Here is a 7,023-nt window from a genome sequence, read left to right on the forward strand (position 1 = left end):
AGTAATGGCTGAGACAGATAGTCCTAGTGTAGCTTTGCGCAAAATCTTGAAAAATAGTAGTTGTTATTGTTTTGAATTAAGCACAAAGCTACACAATGGGCTATCTGTGCTCTGCCCACTACGATTTTTAGCGTTGTAAGTCCGAAGACATACTGCTGAGCCACTGGGGGGCTCAAATAGTAGTATTTAAAGGGTTTGTAATAAAGTGACTTGTGTACTTTACTAGAATTAATTCTTGTTGGTGTTCAGCCATATTTATAAGTTTGTTTGAACTTATTTAAATAAATATTTGACAGTTTATCACGAACGTTGAACACAATTCGTGCCGGAATTATTTTAAATCTTGATTAACAAGAAATAAAATAATGTGGTTTGTGTGATTTTGGTTTATTTTGTTTGAATTTCGCGCAAAACTACACGAGGGCTATCTGGGCTAGCCGTCCCTAATTTAGCAGTGTAAGACTAGAGGGAAGGCAGCTAGTCATCACCACCCACCGCTAACTCTTGGGCTACTCTTTTACCAACGAATAGTGAGATTGACCGTGACATTATAACGCCCCACGGCTAAAAGGGCGAGCATGTTTGGCGTGATGGAGATTCGAACCCGCGACTCTCGGATTGCAAGTTGAGTGCCTTAACCACCTGGCCATAGCGGGCCATGTGATGTAAGAAGGATAAAAAATTTCAGCACGTCTGTACTTTGATATTACATTATATTACGATATCCCATTATCGTTCGAAATTAAAATAACTGTTTGAAAAATTTTCCAGGTGTTATGTGAATTTATCATGCGGATCTGTTCGGTCCTCTGTAACAGTTAGTACTAGATGTTTAATATAAGTGTTAAGTGGCTATTAAACTTGAGTGGCTGAATAAAAGTGCCGTAGATTTTCAAAGTGAAAGTCATTAGAGATAAAAACAACGTAAAGAAGAACACTTCTTACTTCGTTTAACATTTAAAACAATGCATAGTTATAAAAAGTGTCTTTAACTTCATACACTTATGACGGTTGGGAAGTGCAGGTACTTTTGAAACGTTTTTGTACGTATCGTAAAACTTATGGGACAACACGACAATGTTTATATATTACTTCATTATGTGTCATTGTTCTCCAAGCATTATTTACTCGGTTGCTTAAGACACTTATAAATTATAAACTAAAACAGAGAGTTGATCATTTTCTAAATTTTAAATCGATTTATACAAAAGATCGTTAAATTTATTAATAGCCAGCAGTTATGTATCACTCTAATGTTTGTTTGTTTGTTTGGGAATTTCGCACAAAGCTACTCGAGGGCTATTTGTGCTAGCCGTCCCTAATTTAGCAGTGTAAGACTAGAGGGAAGGCAGCTAGTCATCATCACCCACCGCCAACTCTTGGACTACTCTTTCACCAACGAATAGTGGGATTGACCCTCACATTATAATGCCCCCACGAGCATATTTGGTGTGACTGGGATTCGAACCCGCGACCCTCGGTTTACGAGTCGAATGCCTCAACCACTTGGCCATAACGTGCCTTTTAAAAATGAACACATCCATATTGAAAATCAACAATTATAATTGTATTTTCAATTAACCTAATAAAATGTAGGTTTGTATTTACGTTTTATTCGTATCGAATTTGTATTAATGACCGGAATAAGCAGAAGAATAATGCAATTTTTGGTTAAGAAACAAAACAAACTAGAAACTAATATTCACCCAGGTGGCTCAGCGGTAAGACTGAGCGCTTATACCATGGAGGGCAGAGCACAAATAGCCCATAGTGTAGCTTTGCGCTTAACAACAAATATACAAACAAATAATAATTAGATTAATATACAGTATATTTGCAGTTCTTCACAATAGTGAGTGTAACAGTACATAGTATCAATTTGTGTAATTTAATTCCAATTATATAAAAATATAGTGACCTCGCTATACGATATCCTTATGATGGCCCAGAACAACAGATTTTCGTAACTTAGTATAGAATATAGCCAGATATATAAAAAATGTTTAACCATTATACTTTTTTAATGTCTCATCGTGGATCTGTTGTAACTTTACGGACTAATAAACACTAAAATCTGGGACTCACTTACCCGCATTGGATAGAGCAAACAGTTCAATGTGGCTTTGCTAAAAAAAAATCTTAATAAATAAAATTAGTAAAATAAGTTGAGAAAAATATCTACAGTTGCATTATATAGTTAGTCCTAGATAAAGGATATACTTAAAGTAATAAGGCTTAAACGACTGGAATTCAAGCAACATATTATCCTTGTATTTCTGAAATATCTAATTATAAGAACTTATGAAAATGTAAAAAAAGAATGTAATGATTAAGATACATTATATATATGTTATATAAAATGCTGATGAGGGTTTTCGTACAATACTAGTGCTCGTCATGCCGGTTAGAATACGACAAACGATACAATAGTCAAGACGCTAATTATATCGTGAAACCGCTTGAACAACAAATACTTCTATGTGAAACAGAATAAGTTGGTGAGCTGCTTTTGTTTTTTTTTATACTTAACGCATTACACATCAAAATTAGGGTTACGATTTATTAGCATCAAATTATTTAAAACTAAATCGTTTATTTTTATTAATTACTTACTTTATTTCAGCTAACTTTACCCATCATTTGAAGAACTGGTGAATCAGAAAACTAATATGATATTTGCATATTCCGGCTCGGCTCGTGCTACCCACAGAAAATCACTGAAATCTTCAAATTACTGCCAAACAATTTCACTTCGTTGTTAATACAAATACTGTAAGAAGGCATTTTATTATTTTCTATCATGGATCGGAATTAGTGTAAAGTCTGTTTTTGTTAGCGTTATTTTAAAATGCTCGTTTTTAAATGCCGAATATTTTATTATTATTTCTTTCAAATGCTCGTTTTTGCTGCTCATTTTTCTTATCCGTATTGGAAATACATTTCATATTCCTGTGAAGTGGGCTAAAATTCGACTTAATATTGTAACTGGGTATAGTCGGTAAAAAAAAGCATGATAAAACATTATAAGATATTCTAACACCTAAACATTTTAATATGAATACAACACAAAAACTGTCTTATTATCTATGTAGTACAAAGAACTTGTAGTTATTTTTTCTGTACTGTAAATAAACAAGCTGATATGATTCTTGTTCTGTACAATTAAAACATGTGTATGTAGGTAATAAATTACTTGTTCATATTTCATGAAATATCCGTATAGAACAAGTCAGATTCCATGGACTAAATAAAATATAACTATTAACAATTATTCGAAAAATGCTCTTCAGACATCGAGTTTCCTTAAGCAAGCATCCAAGATTTTCTTAACTCCCAAACAGGATTCATCCTGTAGACTTGTTTAAAAAAAGTGTTCAAAGCCGTAAATATGGTAGTCGTTTGCATATAATTGTTGTTTTTTTTATTTTGTAAGTTGTGCAAAATTTACCTTAGTAGTGCATAACAAGTGCTTCGTGCTTTATAAACTAAACTTCGCGATGTCAGTTGTAACTGATATTTTATAGTACTGAGGTCAGATGCGCTTGCAAAATGTATTATTACCAGTGTATTTGTTTCCTTTGTTTTATGGCCCCTTCTTACCATTTTACGGTGGCTCAACTGTGATCTCGAAAGTTTATAACGATAAAAATCGGGATTCGATACTTAAAATAAACACAAAACAGATGACCCCGTAATGCAGCTTTGCATAAATACAAAGAAACAAAAGTCTGCTTTAGCTGAAAAGTAATCTATACTTTTAAGAAATATCAAATTGAACAGTAACGTAATGTAAGAACCAGATAAGTCTATAACAATCTTTAGACTGCGTGCTTCTTTACGGGGTGATAAAAAAATGGCTTTAACAGATTTGATGAAAATATTAACTCACATACAAGCTAACCATGTCCTAATTCCCAAGATGGTGGTCACTCACGTATACAAGCCTGTAAGAATATATATTTTTTTATTAATTACAATTGGAACACGGTGATGAAAGGAGATTTTTATATCATTATATTTAAAAATGACGCTTTTTACATTAGAAAGACTATGAAAAACATTAATATTATTGCTTGTAGACATGAAAGAAACCCAAAGATGTTGTTTTGTTGTTTGGAATTTCGCACAAAGCTACTCGAGGGCTATCTGTGCTAGCCGTCCCTAATTTAGCAGTGTAAGACTAGAGGGAAGGCAGCTAGTCATCACCACCCACCGCCAACTCTTGGGCTACTCTTTTACCAACGAATAGTGGGATTGACCGTAACATTATACGCCCCCACGGCTGGGAGGGCGAGCATGTTTAGCGCGACGCGGGCGCGAACTCGCGACCCTCAGATTACGAAGCGCACGCCTTAACGCGCTAGGCCATGCTAGGCCCAAAACCCAAAGATCCCGTGTTACTAATAATGTTAAGTCGGTCAATTTCGTAAGTGTACAAACGCGATGAAATTTGAAAAGCGCAATCTAGCGGCTGAATTGATAGCACTTACCGAGCCACCTTTTTGACGGTAAACTTTGTAACATGCTAAGACTTGTATCATACAATATTTTTTCTTATTTTCGGTATGAAATTATATCGGCAGATGAGATAGTCTAAGGTTTGCGTGCTATTCACAGTTTAGCGCGTATTAGCTCTAATAGGTGGCCACATTTACCAAAAATTGTTTTCAGAAATTTGAGTCCTAATATGAAACCATGTAATGTGACGATTAAGCGTACTACAGGGAAAAGTGCTTTGTTCAAAATTTTGACACTGTTGGCAGTAAATACACATCAGTTGTTTTTGAGGTTCACAAATTAGATAAGTTTATATGCCTGATGAAGGCTCTTGTAAGAGGACCGAAAGCTCACAAATAAAATTATTTTAACGCAGAGAAAAGGCCGTGTATAATTTTACAGACTCGTTAATAGTTGTTCCATGTATAATCAAAATTTTTTATTAAAGGCTAGTAAATAAACATACGTATTAAAATGTTTGTTTGTCGACTATAAAGTTCACCATTAAAACTTGTGAATACAATTAATTCAATGGAAAACATTGTTGGCACACGGAATTAACTATACAATAAACCATTTAACGATACAAGACTGGTAATTATTATGTATTTACAAAATCTTACTTTGTTACCAAGACAACTTTCAGGTTGTTTGTTTTTCAAGTTTGTGCAAAGCTACTCGATATTATCTGCGATATCCGTCCATAATTTTGGAGTGATAGACTAGAGAGAAGGGAGTTAGTCAACACCACCAACCGCCAACGTTTGGTCTACTCTTTACCAATAAAGAGTGAGACTGACCATTACATTATAACCCTCCACCCCTGTCGTGCATTCGTCTAACTTGTGTACGTCTTGCAAATATGAAATACCAGTGATGCTAGAAACACTGTTTGAACATAGATAAACGGGGAAGACTTCTGTGAAAATTATATTCTCTTTATCAGGCATTGCATCTTGACATACCACATAGTTGGGCACTTCTCTCAGTGAGCCCTATTTTATGCCCCATTACTGAAGGAAAAATATGCGGTTTTGCCCCAGTTGTCTAGGTCTTATTGTATTCTTAGTGTAAAATTCAAAACAACCTTGTTGTAACTAGTGGATCCTCATATTGATATTTATTGTGATTGGTAAATTTAAAACGATGGATTCCGGGAAAAACGTTTGGTGCCCTTTATGAAAGTTTGCCCCACCAGTTATATTGTTAATGCTCTATTTTATCAAACAATAAATGCTACCACCTAATGGAACTAAATTATCCATTGATTCTGAAAGTTGCTACAAAAGAGATAAACCAAGCTATAGCCCTCTTTATTTCTCTATAACTGTGTTAGCATTGTTGGATTTTTTAACGTAAAGTTACACTGTTGGTTATCTGTGCTTTTTCTAACCCCGGATCTTAGCATTGTGTAACTCTATAAAAGTACCACTAATTAACTGTGAATCCATTTTATTTTCAGTAAATGAAGAACAGGAAAAGCTATGGCGACGGTTGATATAATTTACTATTAATTTCATTTGGAAACAAAACAAAGTTTTAAAATTAAACCGCGAAATCAACGAGCAATTCCACTCCAACAATCAAAACACTGTTTTAAATTGAAGTCGCTTTATCTATCTAACGTACGATATTAGTTATGTTATTTTCATTGTTCCTAATTTTCAAAAGTAGCATCTGAGATGCTATTAAAATCAATGCAACTGAAAGAAAACTGTTTGAGTGAGCTTTGTCCACACACGTTCTCTTTACATTACATTTTTTGTGATTTATCTGTATTCGGGTTTCATTACATTACAGCTGCATTTATTCGTTCGTTGTTTCCGTTTTACTTTTATCGCCGAACATTGTAGGCGGAAAATAAATTTTAAAAAAATCTAGAGAATGCATCAAACAAAGTTTAATCCAAACGTGAGTTCTTCATACTATTATATTACATACATTGTTAAGGCTATGCTTCTGATGGCTCAGTGATAAATCTGATAATTTATAACGGTAAAAAAATGTGGTTCGGTTACTATATATAGTGAGCACAACTCTAACAGAATTGGGTAGCTTTGCGTTTAAATATCAAACGAATTTCTGGCCGCTTTTTGGATGCCGTAAACATTCCTTTCGACGTCCAAGTTGTTTGGCATATACTTCCTTTTTTTATTTTGTGTCTGGTTAAATCTTTCCTGTTTGACAAGCAACAAAAAACGAAATTAGCGCGTTTGCAAATCTTGTATAGATAATAATCACACAAAATCAACATGTGCGCTCAAATACCATACAAAGTTGTGAGTATATATACGTTGGAAATAATGAACTACTCTTATCAGAGCTTGACTTCAAAACGTACAGCTCAGATACACAAGTCTCAGGTTTTGTTCTTCATTCTAATATTCACTACACCGCGCTTTGAAATCGTCACAGCAGAGTACCGAAAACAACAAATATTAGATCCAATTTAAACAAGTCGGGGATCATTTAATACGCGATTATATTTCGAGAATTTTTCAAAGCTTTAGAAATAGTAGTAGCTAT

The sequence above is a fragment of the Tachypleus tridentatus genome, chromosome 9 (genome assembly GCF_004210375.1).
Source record: "Tachypleus tridentatus isolate NWPU-2018 chromosome 9, ASM421037v1, whole genome shotgun sequence".
In the NCBI taxonomy this organism is placed as follows: domain Eukaryota; kingdom Metazoa; phylum Arthropoda; class Merostomata; order Xiphosura; family Limulidae; genus Tachypleus; species Tachypleus tridentatus.